Source organism: Pinus tabuliformis, chromosome 2_1, assembly GCF_031772625.1.
Source record: "Pinus tabuliformis cultivar Carrire ecotype Pingquan chromosome 2_1, CPIR1, whole genome shotgun sequence".
Taxonomy (NCBI): Eukaryota; Viridiplantae; Streptophyta; class Pinopsida; order Pinales; family Pinaceae; genus Pinus; species Pinus tabuliformis.
In genome coordinates, this window is record NC_142299.1 from 168,948,976 (window position 1) to 168,971,134 (window position 22,159).

Consider the following 22,159-nt stretch of genomic DNA (forward strand, 5'->3'; position numbering starts at 1 on the left):
TCTTAATATGTCGGTTGTGCGATGCCTTTTCACATTGTTTTTGGACTTGATGGTGAAATCCAACCAAAAACCTCTCTTCTTTGATCTCCTCCAACTGTGCGAGCCTCTCTTTTAGGGCTCCGCGATCTGTCATATCTGTGAGCACTATTATGCACAGACTAGGCATGATATATTCCATAGGCATTACGGCTTCAACCCCATAGACCAGCCTAAAGGGTGTTTGTCTCGTCAACTTCTTTCATGTTGTCCAATAGGCCCATAAGACTGCAGGTATGTGCAAGTCCCAATCACTTCACTGAGCATTGCATACCTTGGTCAGTGAATTTTCAAGAACTTTGTTGAACGCCTCCACTATTTTGTTAGCCTGTGGGTGATATGGTGTGCTCTTTTGATGATACACCTGAAATTATTCCATTAGTGTGTTGATCATTTTGTTCATAAAGTGCGTGCCCCTATCACTCATCAAAATCTTTGGGCATCCAAATCGCATCAGTACATGCTCAAATAGAAACTTCACGGCAGTCGTGCCGTGCAATCCTTCACCGGCTGCGCTTCTGCCCAACGAGTCAAGTAATCCATTGTAATGATAATGTACCTTGCACCTATCTTTCCTTGGGGCTGAAACGGTCCTACAAAATCTATTGCCCACTTTTCGAAGGGTTGCAATGTCATTTTTGGATTCAAAGGAATTTCATTCCTCCACGATGGCCTACCCATTCTTTGACATACGTCGCACGCCTTGCAATATGCTTTTGAATCCTGGTGAAGGGTTGGCCACCACAACCCTGCATGTAGAATCTTCTATGCGGTTGCTCTCCTTGCATAATGTCCTCCTGCAATGCCCCCATGAGCGTTCGTGAGGATGCTGCTTCATTCAAACTCAGGTACATACCTTCACAGTATTCATCATTTCGCATCTTTTATAGATGCCCAGCAATGACAGAGAAATCTATCGCGTGCACCACTAATTCCTTCTTTTGTTAGACACAGTATCTTTCTGGCACAGTTCCTGTTCTTAGGAAATGTATTATGTCCACGAAATTTCCATCTATGATGCGCACAGCAAAAAGCTACATGTCAGGTAATCCTTCCTCCAAATTAGTAGGTTCCTCCCTAGTCTCAATGCGCGATAGGTGATCTGGTCCCGGGTTCAATCGTCCAGGCTTCACAACAACTTCAAAATCGTATTCTTGGAACAATAAAATCCATCTATAGATGTGCCCTCACAACATACGCTTATTAACCAAATACTTTAGAGCAGAGTGATTTGTATACATCTTAAAGTGGCCTCCTAGCAAGTAGTTCCGATACTTCCGAAGCACATACACCATAGCCAGTCCCTTGCGTTCAGTGGTGGAATAGTTCTTCTCTGCTTTGGATAATTTGTGACTTGCAAACGTGATAGGGTGGTCCAAACCTTCTCCACCATCCTGTGTTAGTACTACTCCTAGCATTATAAATGACGCATCAACATGTACATGAAATTCTTTCTTCCAATCTGGGAAGACTAGAACTGGTGTGGTAACCATCTTTTCTTTCAATATATCTAGGCTTTTCTTGCAGTCATCATTCCAGCAAAACGAGACATCCTTCTTCAATAACTTTTCCATTGGCGTGGTGATCTGGGCATATCCTTTGATAAACTTCTTGTAATATCCCGTATGTCCCAGGGTAGCGCGCAGTTGTTTCACACTTTGCGGTGCTTCCAAGTTCAGAATTACTGCGATCTTCACGGGGTCTACCATCAGCCCTTGTCTGCAAACTACACGCCCCAATAGGTTCCCAAAAGGAATGAAAAACAGACACTTCTTGAGGTTGAGCATGATCTGGTATCTTCGACAGGTATCCAAAATCAAGCGCAAGCTCACTACGTGGCGCTTAACTAGTTCAAATACAGTCCAGTCATCAAAATAAACTTCCAGAAACTTATGAATATATTCCTTGAATGTTGCAACAACCACGCGCGAAAAGATAGATGGCGCATTCTTTTGCCCAAACGGCATTACAGTGTATTGAAAACAACCCCACTCAGTCACGAAGGTTATCTTTCTCCTATCCTCTGACGTGATTTTGATTTGGTGGTACCCAGAGAACCCATAAGTGAAGGAGTATGCTTCTTGGCCACCTACATTGTCTAACACTTCATCTATGAATGGAGTTGGGAAAGGATCATGCACACAAGCTTCATTCAGCTTCCTAAGATCCACGCATATCCTTATCTCATCCTTCTGCTTCTTCTCTTGCACCACCATTGGGCTTACCCAATTAGACTCTTCCACATGCTTAATGATGCCTGCAGCTAGCATTTTGTCTAGCTCTAAGAAGACCTACTTGTATTTTTGATTTAGGGAGTAAGGCCTCTGCTTAACTGGCTTTGCGTTGGGTTTTACATGATCTTCATTCCTCCTAGATCTCTAATTATTCCTTTCAAATCCGTAAACTTTATGGGGAATAAGTCCTTATATTCATGGATTAATTCAGTGACCTTATCCATTGTCGCGTCATCCCAGTAGTCTCAGTTTTCGTGAATTTGGGCTCTACCTCTGTACCAATGTTCACCTGTCTAGTTTTCACCAACGTGGTTATATCAGGGTTCTCTATATATAGTCCTTGAACCTTGTGGTGGCCTTCTGTTTTTGGAATGTTAATCTTCCGCAAATCTTCATCCTCTTCTTCAGCAGTTACATTATAACATTCTAGAGCATGACTCAGCTGAGTAGCCCATTCAGGTTGTGTCAGGTCTAAAGGATCCTGCGGGATCTTAAAGATGGCTGCTTTCACTTCTTGTAGCGCTTCCTCAATACTATCAAACCCATCCTCAAAACTAAATGTCATCATGAACCCGTCACGTAGGATATCCCATTCTCTTGTCCCATGGAGAAACTTTGTTTCTACATACTGATTCATTGGAATAACATCCAGGGTATAATAGAATAGGTGAACCCACTCAGGTTGTGGCTTTTCTTCATAAGCCTGCGTCCACTTGGCTAGATGTGTGCACGATCATTCTGTCCATTATACTTGTCTATCAGTCACATCTTAGGCTTCCCAAATCGTGTTTGAATTATTTTCCTGCATTCGCACCAATCATCAAAGCTTCCTTTGTGCATACCCACCCATCTTGTGGGCGTAGCGCGCAGTACCTAATTCAAGGCTCGGAAGCGTTGTTTTTCTGGCACCTCTCTTTCAAACACATCCAAGAAGACATCGATCTCATTCAGTCCATCATAAGTAGGCATATTTCTTACCTTTGACAACACATAGCATACTGACCTGGTCATCATATTGCAATTCAGCGTAGTTACTTCATGTAACTAATTCTGCCATCATTCTATTTCTTCGTCGGAATCCAAAGTGCAGGAGCTCTCGCGCTCCCATGTAATCTACCCATCCACTATGGGATTTACCTGGTCTTGGTCTCATGCTATTATCTTGTAGATGCAGTCCAAATCATCATCACTCTCATAGTCACAGACCGGCTTCGTATAGTGTGATCCTTCAGCAGGATCAAGAGGTATTATTACGCATAGTGATCTTCTGCGATCTGCATGATCCTTTTGCGATCTGTGATCTTCTGTGGCCTTCTGCAATCTTGGATCTACGATCTACGATCTTTTGTGGCCTTCTGTGATCTGTGGCCTGGCTCAGTTTCCCAATTGAACGAGACTCTTTCGAGCGCTGGAGCTCTGTAGTAATTGCACGAGGAAAACCTTGTTGCTTCTTCTCGGCTGAGAAGTCGATGGAAAAAACTACCGGGCCCTTCTCTCATTTGTAGCTCCAGTTACAGACCCTCATGGTTTTCTTGAAAGCAAGGTGATTCTCGTAGCATCTGCATTGTCAAGAGTGGGATTGATAAACAATTTATGCAGAAATCTCAAGTGCTGTGGATAGATTGGGGTTAACATGTGTGTTATATAAATAGAATGGAAGGAAGAAAGGCATGTTACAAGGAGAGTGTTCTCGATCATTATCAATATTGGCAGAAAAGATCTGATAAACATCCAAGTATGAAATATTTAATTCCGATCTACGGCCCTCTATGGTGAATAACCGATATGTAGCCCTCTGCAGCTTCCTGATCTTTGGTACTTCGCTATCATATGCACTTCCAGGAGGCCCTCTGCAGTAATCTTCTGTGGCTTCCCGATCTGCGGCCTTGTTGGTGTGTCTGCCCAGTTTGAGTCATCTTCGTTTCACACCTTCCTTCATAGTTGTGGCTGCAGTCATCTACTTGAGGTCTACCGTGGTATTTGTGGGGATTTTATAATGATTCTTTTTATAAGACCCAGATCTGGGCTTATTGTTAGGGTTGTCTAGGCATCTTGTGCCCAATTGTGTCTGCGCTGTGACTAGATATTACAGATTTGAGACATAGATCTGAAAGGCCTATGGGGATCCCTTTTTCCAGAAACATTTTATACTCAGCAAGAGAGCATTCTCTAGATGGCTCCTAGCTTCACGAAAATAGTTGTTGGCTTAGTTCCATCCGCCTCTGGGGGGCAAGCTCCTGCCCATATCGTCAGTGAAGTCCCAGCTCCCACTGTCCAAGTGGTCTAGGCCTCACTCGATGAGGCTTTGAAATTCAATGAAGGTGCCATAATCTGCCGATTCAATGGTTTTTGGCCGTGGCTGACAACTCTCCACAATTGGATCTCGGAGGTATGGAAACCTGTAATTCCTGATGCAATTAATATCTATCCCTGTGCTAGGGGTTTCTTTATAGTAGATTTTGAAAACATTGAAAGCAGACAATGTATTCTAGATTTCAGCCCTTGGTTTTGGGAAAACTCAGGCCTATTCATGAAGCCATGGAACCCATCATTCAATCCCTCAACAACAGTCATGACCTCAGCACCAGTTTGGGTGAGATTTCCAAACCTACCCTTGCCTCTCTGGAATTTCCCTTCGCTAAAAGCCATTGGAAATGCAATTGGGAAATTTTACTACAGGTGCCCTGAAATAGAGGAATATGCCAAAACTACCTATGCACGCATCTGTGTGGAAATGGACTTCGGCGCCGGATTCCCAGCTGAAATACACCTAACAAGTAAAGACTATGTGTGGAATCAAAAACTCGATTATGAAAGTGTCTTCTTCAGATGTCAATCCTGCTTTGAGACAGGTTACCTAGCCAAAAATTGCCCAAAAGCCTCCCAGAAAAATTTTGCTAGAAAAAGTCACCACAGATCTACATGGTAGGAAGGAGCACAAAAAGAACACTACACTGTCATCAAAGAAGAATACTCTCGAGAAAAATCTGAATCACAAGAAATCGGGCAAGAAAGAAACAACTCTCAAGACAAGTAGGGGGAAAGCCCCGCCCAACAACAAAAGAGTGAATTCGACAAATATGAGGATTCGAATACCACACAAAATAAATCTTCATTTAACAGCAAAGCAGATCTCCTAGACCAAACTTATTCCCTGACTATCTTCAAAAGGATGAACACAATAGATCACGAAGCTAAGACACCAATTTCCCAAGAACCAAAAGAGATGAAGGAGATGCAAGGTAAAGAAAGTTGGAAGACCGTAGAGAAAAAAAAGAAAGCTACAGCACCAATATCGCCAAGAAAGATGAGGAGCTAGACAATTAAAAACTAAGAAAATTATAGGTCCGATAGACCAATTTGGTCTCAGTGGACGTTGACCACCACCACCATCATCATCATAATCATAAAAAATCATCTTTCACTTCTTCATATTGATTACCCTATTCATATCAGTAGCCCAGTCAATTCCCAAGAGCACGGGGTAGGGATTGTTGTCATCAACAATCTCTATTAATTCAAAATCCCCTAGCGTGCTCGCTCCTTCAATATCCATGATTACTCTTGGCAACCACCCCATGGGTATTATTTTCTGTTGATTCACCATCCTTAGCTGAATTAGATACCATTGTAGTGCAGGTCTCCCCATTCGCTCCCATGTCTGGTTTGGTAGAACATTCACATCTGATCGCAAATCCAGGATGACTTGATCCATTTCTTATTCTCCGATCTGCACAGTGAGTCTCATTTCACGTCCCGTCCTTGTCTTATGCTTTCCGATCTTGCGGACTACGTGTGGTTCACCTGGCGCAGTCACAACACACTTATTGATAAGTTCCTATAGCCCTTTCACAACCTTACTATCGTGCAATAACTTCATACAGGTTTCGAGGAAAGCTATTAGCATAGATGTGTCCATCTCCAGCTCTGGTTTATCCTTGCTTCCTGAAGTGGAGGCATCAGTGAAGCTCTTCTCAGCTTCCATGAAGGTTTCCTGAGCGCGCTCCAAATCAAACTTGCCTTCTTTCGCCGAGGCTTTGGAAACCCATGTACTATCTTCCGGCTATTTTAATTTGTCATCTCCTGTCGTGATTCCACTTCAGAGCACTATGTTTATGTTCGGATCTTCCTCGCGTAGTTCAGACCTCATCATCTGCAAGTTCTGAGTCAGGGGAGGTAGTAGCACTCCTTTGTCATGTATCCTAGATATCAGTGTAGGAAAATATTTCATCTCATGATCAAATAGCGTGCAATACTTGCACGACAAGCACGTTGGATTAGTGCAATCACAGGCATAGTGTCCTGGCCCTCCACAATTGTAGCAAATCAATTTTCTGCGACCTCTACCAAGTCCTCCTCCACCTTGGCCTTGCCCATGCCCCTGGAATCCTATCTATGTCATCCCTGCATTTCGGTAAAGGGGACACATTTTGGCCTGAACCCTATAGGTGGGCGTTCTATCCATCATCAATTCATAGCTTCTGCCAGTACGCTCGTCATGTCCCACCGACCTGCAAAAGTTGTAGAACAACTATTGCAGAGTTTGTATATACTTTTGTAACAAGTGGCAGTTATCCATGGCATGTTTTCCATCTATTTGACACATCGCGCACCATAGAGCAGGTGCTGCACTAGGTCCTACTTGAGCTTCCAACCTTAAAGGCATAGGTCGTCCTCCTGCAAGGTAATTTGTAAAAACTAGGCAGTGCATTGAAAATATCAACAAGAAATGATAAAAATAGAATCCAGAAATTCCAATTTTAATTTCTCCTTGAATTAAAATTGTGAATTAAAATTGAATTTAGTCTCACCAGCTGCTTGGAAATAATTAATTAATTCATTATGGATTAATTAGTTCGAGAAATTCAAGTTAGAAGACTTTCTGAAGTCATGCAACATTTATCCATTAAATTAAGGAGATTATCCCTTAATTAAGGAGATAGGATTGAGTTATATTTGAGTTGTAATTAGTTAGCTCAGTTTACTGAGTTAAGTCCAGTTAAATTAGTTCCAAACTGTTTGAGGAACTAATTGCGAGTTATCAATCAGTTGATGCATGCATGGACTCAACCAGTGTACTCCATATAACTGAAGATTCCCTCATCAGAAACTCATGCATGTCTATTTAGAGAAAGACCCAGTTGAGCTAAATTTCAAGGACAGTGTACTATCAGTTGCATGTGGTTTCCTATAAAGGAAACTCATGCATGCAGTCAAGGGAAGCTTCCTTGAGAATCGCGCAGTTCATATAGGGTGTGAGATCATTGTGAGAGATTAGTTTTCCACTTGGTTGGAGAATATTATCCCAGAGGAACAGCGCAAGGAAATAGGAGCTTGGAGGGAAGAGGAGAAGGCTTGTTTGAAGCTTTGATTGCCTGTGAGCATCCGGGAGGATTTTACTGAGAACTGGCTAGCTGTGAGAGCTAAGGTTTTGTATAATTTTGATGTATTTCCACCTTGTATGATAATAGAGTTAGTGGGGTTTTTAGCTGAGGCTTTTCCCTGAGTATTTTCATCTGTATTGTGCATTGATTCTTCTTCTTCTAGTTATATGTGTTCAGCTTTGATTTAGCTCAATCTTTAAGCTTTCGCAAAGAAAATTGATAGTAGAAGTAGATTATAGTATTTTTCTTTAGTTATATTGCATTATCGAGTTAATCTATAGTCAGATTTTCTACATGGTCTTAGAGCAAGATTTTTAGATAATTTGCATAATTTCTACATGGTATCGGAGCTAGTTGATCTATAGAGAAATTTCTACATGGTATCAGAGCCTAGTTTAACAAAGCTGTGAATAGTAAACGGAGAAGAGAATTCGAAGTTTGAAGTTCGGGGTTGCAGGTGCAAATCGAATTCTTATCATACTTCAAGGTTGGCCAATGGCATTCTATGGCTTGAGACTCGAGTATCCCTTGGAAGGTAGCTTGTATTACATAGCATGGAAAGATTGCATGGAGGTTGTCTTAGAAGACAATGGCTTGAATGATTTCATTGATCAAGAAATCCCAAAGCTAGGTTCAACTAATGCATAAGAGTTGTCTGAGTGGAAGAAGTGTGTGGCGAGGGCGAGATGGATCATCCTTGAGGGAGTTTGAGACCATATTGTCTCGAGTCTCCATGGGAAGGATACTCCATATTCAATGTGGAAGACATTGAAGGACCTCTACCAAAACAGTAGCGACCAGAGGAAATTGGTGCTCAAGGATAAGCTTCGAAGAATCAAGATGGAGCAAGGTGATACTATTTCCACATATCTGAACAAGCTCACCACCTACAGAGATGAGCTTAGCAGTGTGGGAATAACTACTGTCGATGATGATATGGTGAGCCTCGCTCTCCTTGGCCTTCCAAAGAGTTGTAATAGCTACCAGGACTCTGTGAATGGAAGGGAGAAACTACAAGATTGGGAATGACTGTGGTCGAATCTCATGCAAGAGGAGATTAGGAGGAGCACTCAAGATGGTTCTTCATCCAGGGATGATGATGAAGAAAATCTTGCCTTATAGAGTAAGGCAAGGAAAGGGAAGGAGAAGGATTCCCATTCCAAATCGAATTCTTCTCATGGAGGGAAGAAGGGTGACAATTCTAAAGTGAGATGCTTTAGTTGTCACGAGATGGGACATTATGCGACTAATTGCCCATCGAGGAAGTCTAAGAAGGGATCCTCGGAAGGATCGGAAGGTGAGGCATTAGCCTCTCAATTCGAAATGGACTTTACTCTCATCACATGCATGGTGTCATCGATGATGGGATGTGTTTGGTATCTTGACAATGGAGCCTCATTCCATATGACCAACAATAAAAGTTTATTCAGTGCCTCTGAGGAGAAAGACCTCAAGATGCGCATAGAGATGGGTGACGATGAAAGGTATAGTGTTTCAGGAGTGGGCACAGTTGCTTTTCAGAGGGAGCATGGAGCTCCTATCACCCTGACAGATGTGAAATATGTGCCTGTGTTGTTGGGAAAAGTATCCAATACGGAATGACCCTATCCCACTCTAAGGGTGATAGATCCTTAGCAACAATCAAAGCAAAGCTATCTAAGATTACTTCTTTATGACATGCAAAAGAGGAAAGAAAGAGATCCACTCACTGATGTCTTTCGCGAATGGCCTATCCAATCTTCTCTCCTTGCTGCTTGCTCCCAGCTCCTTGTCTTCTCACGGGCCCAGCTAACACAAGATCCTGCAAACAAGACAAGAAAAGGAAACTACAAGAAGCATGCATTCATAATTGATTCAAGGATTAGGATAAATCAAATATGCAAGTAAAACAATACATCATTGAAACACATGCGAATAGAAGAACCTCAAATGCTTTATTAATGGAAGAAAGTAAGGTTCAGGTGGTGATACAACCATAAGAGGCCCAATCCAGCATCACCTTCCCGACGGAAAGAAATATCCTCTTCACCTCCTTCAAGCAATCACCCAATAATCCCAACTGTAAACCAACAACAATTCTTTGCACAAAATTCCGGCCTCCAGATCCCATGGGATGAGATCCTTATATAGAGTTTTGGAGTGAATATGAGTCAGCTTAATGTGTGACTAGTGTCCTCTTCAACTTCAGTTGTTCTTCAGTTCTTGAGTCCACTTGGAGATCCTACCTTCCACTTGGAGTTTTAGAACCTCTTACTCATCACTTAGGCGAATCTTTTGATCCAAGTGTCATTTTGGAAGCTTCCTGGGCACTGACACATTGAGGAAAGATTCCTCCACATGTCCAAACTTGCTCAGCGCAGGTAGCCTTTGTTGAAGTTGACATTCAGCATAGGTAGACCATGGAGCAGTTGACATTCAGCGTAGATGCTCAGTGGAGCAGTTGACATGATCCAGAATTGACCTGTTTTTGAGTGTTTTTCAGTGGAGAACTGATTTGAAGTGCTGTGGTTTGCTGACCTTGTTCCTCTAGGGGTAGGAACAACATGTTTAGGGACTTTGGATCCCTCAGATTATTGACATTTCATGCTTCATGCTGTAAGGCACAAAAATGTCTATAACAGTTGCCCCCTAAAGTATGAGGTCGTTTATCGGGTGAAATGCTTTATCAGGAGGATCCGAAGTTCATTCAATCGCCGGGAGGTGACCTGTAATAAGATACAATACAATACATTATTTTTCATACTGCTTTCATGATCTAGCTGAGGCAGGCATTTCCCATGATCAGCTTTATAAATACATTTTCGGTACATAGAACAGACGATCGTCTGATGGTAGACTGATAATTCTCTGCTGAAATTATCATCCTTTGAGTAGGATGATCATCTGCTGCACATGTCAATGTTCTTTATTTCCTGAATATATATCGCAGCCCGGATGGATGAAACTAGATCCGGGGTCTTCAAACTCGTCCGATCTTCACTCTAAGTACAAGTCGATCCATGTGAGAATTTCCTGGAGTCGAACATGGAAAGACATCGCTTGATTACCAGTCAATAATGTAAACTGTTAACAAGCGCGAGAGGAATCACCGATAATGATGATGACCCTCAAGGTACTGCAGCACAATTCACCTGGTGTGAATATAGGACTTGGCGTCGAACACCACGCAAAATCTCCCGGTCGAAGGTCATTGATGTATACCTGTCGCCGGAAGTGAGAAACTTGCCATTAAGGCATGCAAGCTTCAAAGTACTGGGGGGGTGTTCCTAGATCAACTTCTTGGATAATGAGTTGATGTCGACAAGAAGCGATCCGCCAAAGGAGGGCCTTAATGAATCCCTCATCAGTGACACGGAACGGAGCTAGTGATTGTGATGAAGGTGAAAACGATATGTGAAATATGATTCAGGGTGGCGGTCATGAAAGGATGAAAGATGATGTATGGCAGTGGATGGGACATTGTTGACTTTTTCCTGAACGACATCTCTTGAACATATAACGACACTGATGTGATGGATCGGTAGCATTACCCCAAATGTGAATGGTATGGCGAGACCATGGTGATGGGACCGGTGAATGAAACAACCCAACCCGATGTGGTACGGAGGCAAAAGTGTCATGTTCAAGAGCGACTTGCTACCATTAAGCTTTGAGGTTCTCCCAATTTTTCCCCAGTCATTTCTGACCAGTACCTCTTTATTTTTTTCAAGCTTGAGGAGGATAACATATGCTTGTTCTATAACCTGCCCTTCAGGCAAGCCCATCGCTATGTTTTAACGAGCCTAGCGATAGGGAAACTCGTTCTCGTCTAAAGACAAGTTCGTCGCTATTTAATATATTTAACGAGTCTAGCGACAAAGACAACTCGGTCCTTTTCATTTTTAGAGAGTCTAAAAAGGTACGTAAAGTTAACTCCAAAGGTCCGTTTTCGTCATCTAATCCCTTAAGTCCAAAAAAGTATAAAACAATACAGAAGGGATGAATGTTCGATAGTTTTATCGAGCCGAACTAGACAAGCACTCGATCTTTTTGTGCAATAATCCCTCAGGTCCAAAAAGATTAAAATCTAGAGGAGGGATAGCTCTTTCGGTCCTTTTAACGAGCTGGAAGGCCAAAACTCGGCAAACTTTTCATATTTTACGAGTCAGATGAAAAGAGCTCAAAGAAGACTCGTATTTTGAGGAACGAGTGATGAACAGGGGTAGCAGCAGATTCCAGGTACAGGTTGGAATTTTCCAATCACGGCAGTGTCACAAGGATGGCTAGGTGAAATCACTCTTCGCAGCTATTCCTCAAAATAGGTAAACAATCAAGTGGATGTGAATGATCGGCCAAATGAAACGTGGAGGTGACGGTGCAAACACGACCAAGGCTTTTATGGCTGATGAATTTTCGGTCTCAAATGGTTATTTACCGATTCATTTTTTTTGGATGAGCTTGAACTCTGGGGGGAAGCTTGCTCACAGGTGCATTTATTTTTTTAACGAGCATGAACTTTTGCTAAAACTACTCGGTTTTTGCGTTTATTTCTTAACGAGCATGAACTTTGCCAAAACTGCTCGTTTTTGCGTTTATTTTTTAACGAGCATGAACTTTGCCAAAACTACTCGTTTTACCAGTCATAAGATAAGAAGGTCTCCTGGAGATCGCTATTTTTTAAGGAGCTTCATCTCACTACGCTTTGCTCCATATCCTTTCTTTATGCAAGTTTGGGTTACGACTAATCCAAAAAAAACAGATAAATAATCGCTCCTCGCTTGCATTCCAAAAGGTTTGCATGCCCCCAGGTATAAAGTACAATTTCAAGGTTGCCCCTCCTCTCCCCCACCTCTGCTTTTCTTTGGGTGTTCACAGCTACTTGTCGTCTCGCTAGTCTAATGTTAATGATACTTGTCTTCTCGTTATTTTTTAACGGGTCTATACGGTACTTGTCTTCTCGTTAGCCCAACTTTTAACAGATCATTCGCAAGATCGCAAGAGAACAGCTACTTGCGACAAGAGAGCAGCTACTTGCGACAAGAGAAGAACACTACTCAAAGACAAAACATTTGTGTTATTGAGGGAGGCTTACCTCTTTCTGGTTACCCGAAGATTGTTCTGTTAATCTTCCAAACAAAATATTTCTTCGGCATTGTCTACCAAAATAGACAAAGGTGAGTGGCGCTGCCTTAAACACATAACCTTGACAAAAGAATCTTATCCCAGAACAACCCCACTTCCTTCAACTCCTTCTTCTTCATGAGAGCCTGGCTTTTTTGCCGGCTCTTCCTTTTGAAGAAGAAGGAGGGGACGGGGTACGGACTAGTCATATTCTCTCGCGGAAATTCTACCTTATACCCAGGGTCTTTTCTGCCCAAAGCAGACCAGGATGCATGCCCCCTGGGTTCCGGCCCTATTTTCCCGAATCACTCGCACTCATCAGGAAGAAGAACCGGGGGTGGAGACCTTTCTTGATTGAATAGACCATTCAGGGTTGGTATGTGACTATTTGCGATGCGTGATCCCGGAAATGAAAGTTGGTCTACGAGCTTGACCATTCTTCCTTCGTGTGGAAAACACATTACTCTAAAGAGTGAGGAGACTATTGCTCCCATGCAATATATATAGTCTCGTCCAAGGAGTAGGTTATAATCCAAGGGTCTTCGGACGACCATCACGTTCATTTTAACGGCCTTCCCTTTCAATGTAATGGGCACATTGGGGAGGATCCCTAATGGTCGACTGGTTCCTTTATCAAAACCCGAGAGATTTCTTATCTCAAGCAAAAGCGCCGGGGAACCCAGTGATTTCCAAGCAATAGAGGAAAGGATACTCACAGATGCCCCTTCATCAATGATAGTTCCAGCCATCACCATTCTGTATATTTGGACTATAATTCTGAATGGTATACTGGCTGGTAACCGGGGTCTGCCTAGTTGGTTCCAATCAAAGGACACAACCAGGTTGCTTGGTGGTGGGACCGAATACACGGTCGGATATGACCCTGACGATGCTCCTTCCTGCGATAAAGGAGTGGGCGCATTGCCCTGATGCTCGTCAGAATCGGTGTTGATGAAAAGAATCTGGATGGTGTCATCCTTATTCTCTTCAGTGAGGGTGTCAGCTGAAGATGAATCTTCAGTGACGGTGTCATTTGAAGATGAAACTTCTGAAGGGAGAACCGGGTCAACTGCCATTTCGACCTTTGGACTTTCGTCCGGTCTGGATTCAGTAGGTTCATTTTCAGTGACTGACGATTCAGCTGACCACTTGAGCGGGACAGCTGTATTTTCAACCAACGAAGGACTTGGCGCGAGTTTTTTGTATCCAGGAGGAAGTCGCAACGGTGAAACCGGTCAATCTTCCAAAACTCTCTTTGCTTCGTCTAAGAAGGGACAACGGTGGATGGCGTGATTGCCTTCACACAATCTGCAGGGGAATCTTTCTCCCTCTATTTGTCAAGAACCTTCACTTTCGTTGGTTGACGGTAAGCATTCAACATGGCTATCAGAGGTTGATGCTTCCGAACTGTGCAAACGAGGGGACCAGTCCCTTAGTATCCGGGGAATACAGGGACAATCTCGGTGGAAGTGGTCTCCTCTACATATGACACATGGCGATTTAGGCCCGGTCCGTGCTGTGTGTGGATTTTTGTCAGATGTCTTCTGCTTGCCCCCAGTCACCTTAGGCTCCTTCTTCTTCTTTTCTTTCTTCTTCTTCTCCTTCTTCTCCGTGGGAGCTTGTCCTTTGCCGGCTCTACCTTTCGAAGAGGAAGGATCGGAGGAAGATTTATAAGAAGTGGAAGGCTGGAGGGTAGCAATAGACTGATCTAACTATTGAATCGATTGTTCAGGAACCGTGGTGTTCTGAACTACATTGGTTGAGAATAGCCAAATCGGCAGGCCAATTGTCAGTCCTGGAAGCGACAATGTGGCCATGTGGGGCGCACCAACTTCTCCCCAAGAGGAGAAAGGGCTAGGATTTCCATCATGGGGAATTCCTTGCTTGGTGTGTTCCATGTTCTCAACCTAAAGATCAACGCAGGAATAAGAGGTGATTATGTTCCGTTTAAAATGAATTTTATATGACGACGCTTTAGACACAACTTGCTTTTTCACTTTTTAAGAGTCGAGAAAAAGCTAAAGATGACTCTAGTCTCCTTCGATGTATTAACGAGCCCGAAGTGACAAATGCTTGGATGGACTTTTTCAGTTATAGAGTTTGAAAAAGGCCAAAAGAAACTACTCTGGAGTTCTAGGCAGAGGGTGTGCCAAACCTTTCGCAAAACCACAGAATACGTTTTACGGTACGAGTGGTCGATCTTCGTGAATGCTGTGTTCACTGCATTGCGATCAGTAGGGCGGCCGACACGGCTTCCTATGGATAAAGGCTTTATTCCTATAGGGGTCTCCCAATATATACGCGATGGTACGCGGGAGCACAAGTCCGTATTGATACTTATCACTTCACCGTGGAGGAATCACCCAACCACTCGACGCTAAGATATCACGTTTAACGACGCCAGAACACGTCTCTAGCTTAGACCTCTATGTGTTTCGTTATGTTTCAAAGCGTTGTTATGTAAATTCAGTTCATTTTAGGTTGATCTTGCTTAGCAGTTTGCCTTTATGGATCACCACGTGATGTATGGTACAACTCCTAAATGCAGTCTAAGAATGATAAGCAAGCTTTTTCAATTCTTTCAACTTATGAAAATCTTAACTACTGAGGGAAAAGAAAGACATCAACTTTTCACACAGATCATAGAGCACACACTGATGCACTTTTCCTAAATCGACATGCAAACTGTCAAAATGCACATGCACAATGCAGGTATTTCTTTTCTTCTTCCTTAATGTTGATGTATTACAAAAAGAAAGCTGTTGTATAATTTCGAATTCAATTTCAAGTGAAAGCAAACAAGCTTTTGTCCAAAATCAAAAGAACACCTTAAGATCTACTTGTTTCAACACTAGAAATATTTAAATTCGAACCATATGACGAAAGAAAATGCTCAATCAGCTATGAACAGCAAATAAACTAACTCTTAGGATCAAAACGACACTTTATCACAGGTCTAGATCTAAGAGGCCACAGCTAGACTAGTTCACTTTCGTTATGGGAAACTGTAAATGACGCAAGAAATACAAAAAGAACAATCACAGTTTCTTCATACAACCGAGGCGGAATGATGGCAAAGAAAGGTAGTTTCAGATGGGTACACAGGTTGATAGCAGGCTGCAAAAACAATACTTGAAAACTGGGCAACAGAAGGCAAGGAACCCCAGCTGCACAATGCAAAACTGGTTCAGCGCAGGCTCTGCACTGTCAGTTTGACATTCAACGCAGGTAGTCCCTTCGGGACCTGCGTTGAAACGCAGAGAGCCTTCACTGCAGTGGCGCTGAAGAGAAAACTCTCGTTTCTCTCAGATTCCGGGTCACAGATTGCTCAAAAATCAACTGTTTTAGGCCAAATCAGAGGCTATCAATCAAGTACACACTAGAGGATGATTAAAGGAAGATGAAGACTACCACAAAGAGCTATTTAGAGTCCTTGTGGATCAGCTCTTCAAATCATAAACATGCCCAGAACTGAGCTATAGTAGCTGCCCTCTACTTTGCATTCGAAGGACTCAAATGCAGTTCGATTCGGTACTCCCTTTGTTTAGGAAATGAATAGCAAGAAACACAAGCTACCAACAAGATACGTTCCCCAGCGGAGTCGCCAGTTTGTTGTTGGGAAAAGTATCCAATACGGAATGACCCTATCCCACTCTAAGGGTGATAGATCCTTAGCAACAATCAAAGCAAAGCTATCTAAGATTACTTCTTTATGACATGCAAAAGAGGAAAGAAAGAGATCCACTCACTGATGTCTTTCGCGAATGGCCGATCCAATCTTCTCTCCTTGCTGCTTTCTCCCAGCTCCTTGTCTTCTCACGGGCCCAGCTACACAAGATCCTACAAACAAGACAAGAAAAGGAAACTACAAGAAGCATGCATTCATAATTGATTCAAGGATTAGGATAAATCAAATACGCAAGTAAAACAATACATCATTGAAACACATGCGAATAGAAGAACCTCAAATGCTTTATTAATGGAAGAAAGTAAGGTTCAGGTGGTGATACAACCATAAGAGGCCCAATCTAGCATCACCTTCCCGACGGAAAGAAATCTCCTCTTCACCTCTTTCAAGCAATCACCCAATAATCCCAACTGTAAACCAACAGCAATTCTTTGCACAAAATTCCGGCCTCCAGATCCCATGGGATGAGATCCTTATATAGAGTTTTGGAGTGAAGATGAGTCAGCTTAATGTGTGACTAGTGTCCTCTTCAACTCCAGTTGTTCTTCAGTTCTTGAGTCCACTTGGAGATCCTACCTTCCACTTGGAGTTTTAGAACCTCTTACTCATCACTTAGGCGAATCTTTTGATCCAAGTGTCATTTTGGAAGCTTCCTGGGCACTGACACATTGAGGAAAGATTCCTCCACATGTCCAAACTCGCTCAGCGCAGGTAGCCTTTGTTGAAGTTGACATTCAGCGCAGGTAGACCATGGAGCAGTTGACATTCAACGCAGATGCTCAGTGGAGCAATTGACATGATCCAGAATTGACCTGTTTTTGAGTGTTTTTCAGTGGAGAGCTGATTTGAAGTGCTGTGGTTTGCTGACCTTGTTCCTCTAGGGGTAGGAACAACATGTTTAGGGACTTTGGATCCCTCAGATTATTGACATTTCATGCTTCATGCTGTAAGGCACAAAAATGTCTATAACAGCCTGGACTAAAGAAGAACTTGGTATCGGTCGCAATGTTAGAGGAAAAAGGCTACGATGTTGTCTTCTGTAAGGGAAAGGTTTTCCTTAGACTCATCAACACGAGACAGGTGAAACAGATCAGTTCACGAGTTAAGAACATGTATTCTCTTGAGGTTCAAGATGCATGCAAAGCCTTGACGAGAAAGGCAAATGTTAGAGACTTGGTGGTTGAGAGGGAGAGTAAATTACATCTCAACATGCAGCCCCAAAAGAAGTCTCAGACAATTGTGGAGGAACCACAATTGGAGAAGTGGGTAGAGGGATCACATGTAGCCATACCTCTAGGTGTGAGGTGGGGTGACATGAGGTGATAGTCCCAAGAAGGCTAAGATTGGGCAGGGTCCATTGAGAGGTTTTATCTCATGGATCGTACCTTGCCTTAGGAGCCCAAAGTACATAGTAGCGGGAGGAATCAGCGGGATTGATGTAGTCAGAGATCAAAGTGACAGAGGCTAGCGCAGTCAGATGCTAAAGAGTGCAGAGAAGGATTGACAATAGTGCAGAAAGGCAGAGTCGGAAGAAGCACAAAGTTTTCAGTTGACAGAGGCAATAGCAGTCAAAGACTTTGATGATAGATGCATCATACTAATTTAGGTTGGATATTTTTTTTGTTTCTGGAGTTGCTGGAGCAACAAAACTAGAGAGAAGTGTTGCATGCAGAAAATTCCAAAGGTTCAGGATCGGGATCGAGTTGAATTCCTTTCTTGTTGAGAGGGAGTGTTGAAAATAAAGACAAGAAATGATAAAAATAGAATCTAGAAATTCCAATATTAATTTGTCCTTGAATTAAAATTGTGAATTAAAATCGAATTTAGTCTCACCAGTTGCTTGGAAATAATTAATTAATTCATTATGGATTAATTAGTTGGATAAGTTCAATTTAGAAGTCTTTCTAAAGTCATGCAATAGTTATCCCTTAAATTAAGGAGATTAACACTTAATTAAGGAGATTACTGAGTTAAGTCTAGTTAAATTAGTTCCAAACTGTTTGAGGAACTAATTGTGAGTTATTAGTGAGTTGATGCATGCATGCACTCAACCAGTGTACTCCAGATAATTGAAGATTCCCTCATCAGAAGCTCATGCATGTCTATTCACAGAAAGACCCAGTTGAGCTAAATGTCAAGGATAGTGCACTATCAGTTGCATGTGGTTTCCTATAAAGGAAACTCATGAATGCAGTCAAGGGAAGCTTCCTTGAGGATTGCGCAACTCATACAGGGTGTGAGATTAGTGTGAGAGATTAGTTTTCCACTTGGTTGGAGAAGATCATCCCAGAGGAACAACGCAAGGAAATAGGAGCTTGGAGGGTAGAGGAGAAGGCTTGTGAGAAGCTTTGATTTCCTGTGAGCATCCTGGAGGATTGTACTGAGAACTGGCTAGCTGTGATAGCTAAGGCTTTGTATAATTCTGATGTATTTCCACCTTGTATGATAATACAGTTAGTGGGGTTTTTAGCTGAGGCTTTCCCCTAAGTATTTTCATGTGTATTGTGCATTTATTCTTCTTCTTTTGGTTATATGTGTTCAGCTCTAATTCAGCTCGATCTTTAATCTTCCGCAAAGCAAATTGATAGTAGAAGTAGATTATAGTATTTTGCTTTAGTTATATTGCATTATCGGGTTAATCTACAGTCATATTGTCTACATGGTCTTAGAGCAAGATTTATAGAGAATTTGCAGAATTTCTACATGGTATTGGAGCTAGCTGATCTATAGAGAAATTTCTACACAATGATCTTTCTCATGACCCTGACTCTTGCATTTTACACATCACACTTCTGCGCGTACCTCTGGCCGAACAGTCCTGTCCTGTTTCAGACTTTACATCTCAAGGCATAGGTTCTTCAGCTGCGTGTGGATCTACTGAACTCCTAGGTTAGGATCTTGCATCGGGGTCTCATGTAGCCTCATAGCAATCTCTAAGGCCTCTACCTGAGTTGTTATCTTCTGCTGTGATAGTGCACTCCTTAAATGTGGTAGTAGCGAAGCTATAAACCACTCATGATGTTGTCCATCTATCAAATTCATATTGGCTTCACGGATCATACATTTCAGCCTCTGATCTAGTCCCAAGGAGTCTCGCCTAGTAGCATCGTGATCCCTTTGAATCCCACAATCAACTACGCTTCATATTTAGACCTACTAAATTCTCTATTTAACATTGTATGGATATCCACAACTCCCAAATTTAGGTTATCGTTGGAGTACTTACCAGGTCAGTGTGCGATCCTGCAAAGCACTAACCAGTGTTTCTTTCTTTATATGGTCATATGTAACACCTTGCACTTCCCATATAACCCTTACAACGAACCAAAATTGGTCTGGATCCTCATTTCCCAAACCTTTGAGCATGGGAAAATTCATTGTGTTTGCCATACTGAATCGCGGTGGTGGTGGAGTTGGTATGGGTGAAGTTGGAGGTGATGATGATGAAGATAGATGTGGTGTGGGAGGAGGTGGTATTCATGGAAATCCTTGCCTTATCAATTTAATAGCACTTCGTGGATAGACCTTCATGATCCCTTCTTCGTCTCCTTGTGGAGGTGAAATAAAGGGGCTATGCTTTGGACCCTTATTTCCTTCGTTTCCGTAAATTCTTCCACTTCGCGTAGACCTGAACAACAAGGTAACTACATAACCCATTTTTCGCACAACAACATTTTGATCCAAGTATTCAGAGATTTTACGTACTTACCTCATGGTCCTTTGAGAAAGTGTCACTCTGCCTCGCTATAGTTGACTGAGGTGTTGACTGAGAACTTAGTAACAAATCCTCCTATAATGCGATCTAGCCAATGATCGACGGCGCGTACGATCTTATCCTCCGATGCTTCCAACCTTCACACTAGCTCTAGGGTCCACACAATAGGACTGTCAAGCTTCCAGCTTCCTTGGCTATCTACTAGCTTCACAATCCACTCGTATATCTTAGTAGGGAAGGACGCAAAAAATATTTCATGGATCTCCATATACAGGTAGCTGCCTAGCCACTATTTTTTGACAATTGCGGGTTTCTATTCTCCTGCACTGCGAACTCGTGAATTCTTCTGTCCAACCAGTCTTCGATTTCTTTCTTAGTTGGATTCCAGTGATACGACATCACACATATCTTATGCATATTCCGGTCCCAGCAATGGAACCATTTGTTGGCTTATGGGAGCCTAACACAAGTTCATCATTAGGTAGCCAAACAAATCCCTACACTACTGGCCTTTTCGGCATTAGCCCATGGAGCGCGGACTAAAGTCTCACCTGAAGCAGTATGGGGGGATGCTGGAACCAAGTTTCTGCACCCTTGAGATGGATTTGATGTTAGTTTATTCCAACTATACCTGCCTTTGTGCAAGTTGCTAGCTCTTTGTTCTACCCTTCAATACCCTCGCGAACTGTTACAATCGGCCTCCACGTAGCCCTAAGCAAGGGCTGATATGCTTTCGCGTTGCTAGGGTAGTGAACTGTGATAATTCCGAAAACTACGCTAAGTATCTTACTTATCTTCTTAAAAGGTCGTAGTTAGCTTCGCGTAAACAGATGTTCTTATTTGCATTTACTTAATCAACATAGTTATACACATTCACCCATCATATAAGCATTCAAAGTGAAATACATGCCTAATATAACTGATGCATAAACAGGAAATAAAGACGCTGAAATTATAGAATACTTCTCTTTATTGATAATCCCAAACTATTATAGACTTGACTCGCCCTACGCACTCAGTTGCAGGGGTTCTCGCACTAAGCTGCGGACTTCTAGGCCTCTGCGCACTCAGCTGTAAAGCCTCTACCTACGCTACGACCTAAAACTTAGACTTTTACTTAGAGCTATCTCTCATACATCATATCTTCTTCATGTTTTTTCTCTCTACCTACTTAGAGCTTCGCTCTATTTATACAATCCCATGGTCCGCGGACCATGGGTGGATATTTTACAGCCGACATTACATTATCAAAATAAGGGCAGACAACCCTATCACTCTTTAACAACTACATGCAATGCGACCACAAAATGCAGAGTCTTTACATTAGGATTACAAAATTGGACCAAAATATGGGCTTTAATCCCCAAAACTACACTTGGGGGATCCCGCGCCCAATAGCTGAATTCCATCAACAAGTTTTGAAGGAGTGCAAAAAGGCATGGCACGATCGGCACATCAAATTACGCACCTTCAAGGTAAACGATTTAGTTTTATTATATGACAACATGTTTGATAAATTTCTAGGAAAATTTCAGATGCATTCGCTGGGGGCCATATGTGATCAAGGAGATTATCAATGGTGGAGTAGTTCATTTTGTGAAATTGAATGGAGATCTATTTCCTGGAAAGGTAAATGTCAGCTGATTGAAGCCATACACCGGGGATCCGGCCAGATGACTATATGACGATAGCACAGTCTTAGCACTCCAGGGAGCTGCAAGGGGTTGCGGGACTATAAACTACACTGCTTGGGTTGTGGAGTTGCGCAATGAGGGGACTGCGCAGAATAGACGAGTGACATAGTGTCAGCAGACACACGAAGGGATCTACACTACAGGACAAGAGACCACACAGTGTAACCAAAAAGTGACCGTTACCATCATTGTTCATGATTTGACAGTGAGAAAATAGCTAAGAGGAGCGGGGGGCGACATTTAAGGTTGAATATAAGAGTGATATCTTTGAAAATATACCACCAATCTAGCAATTATGAGTGGCTTTT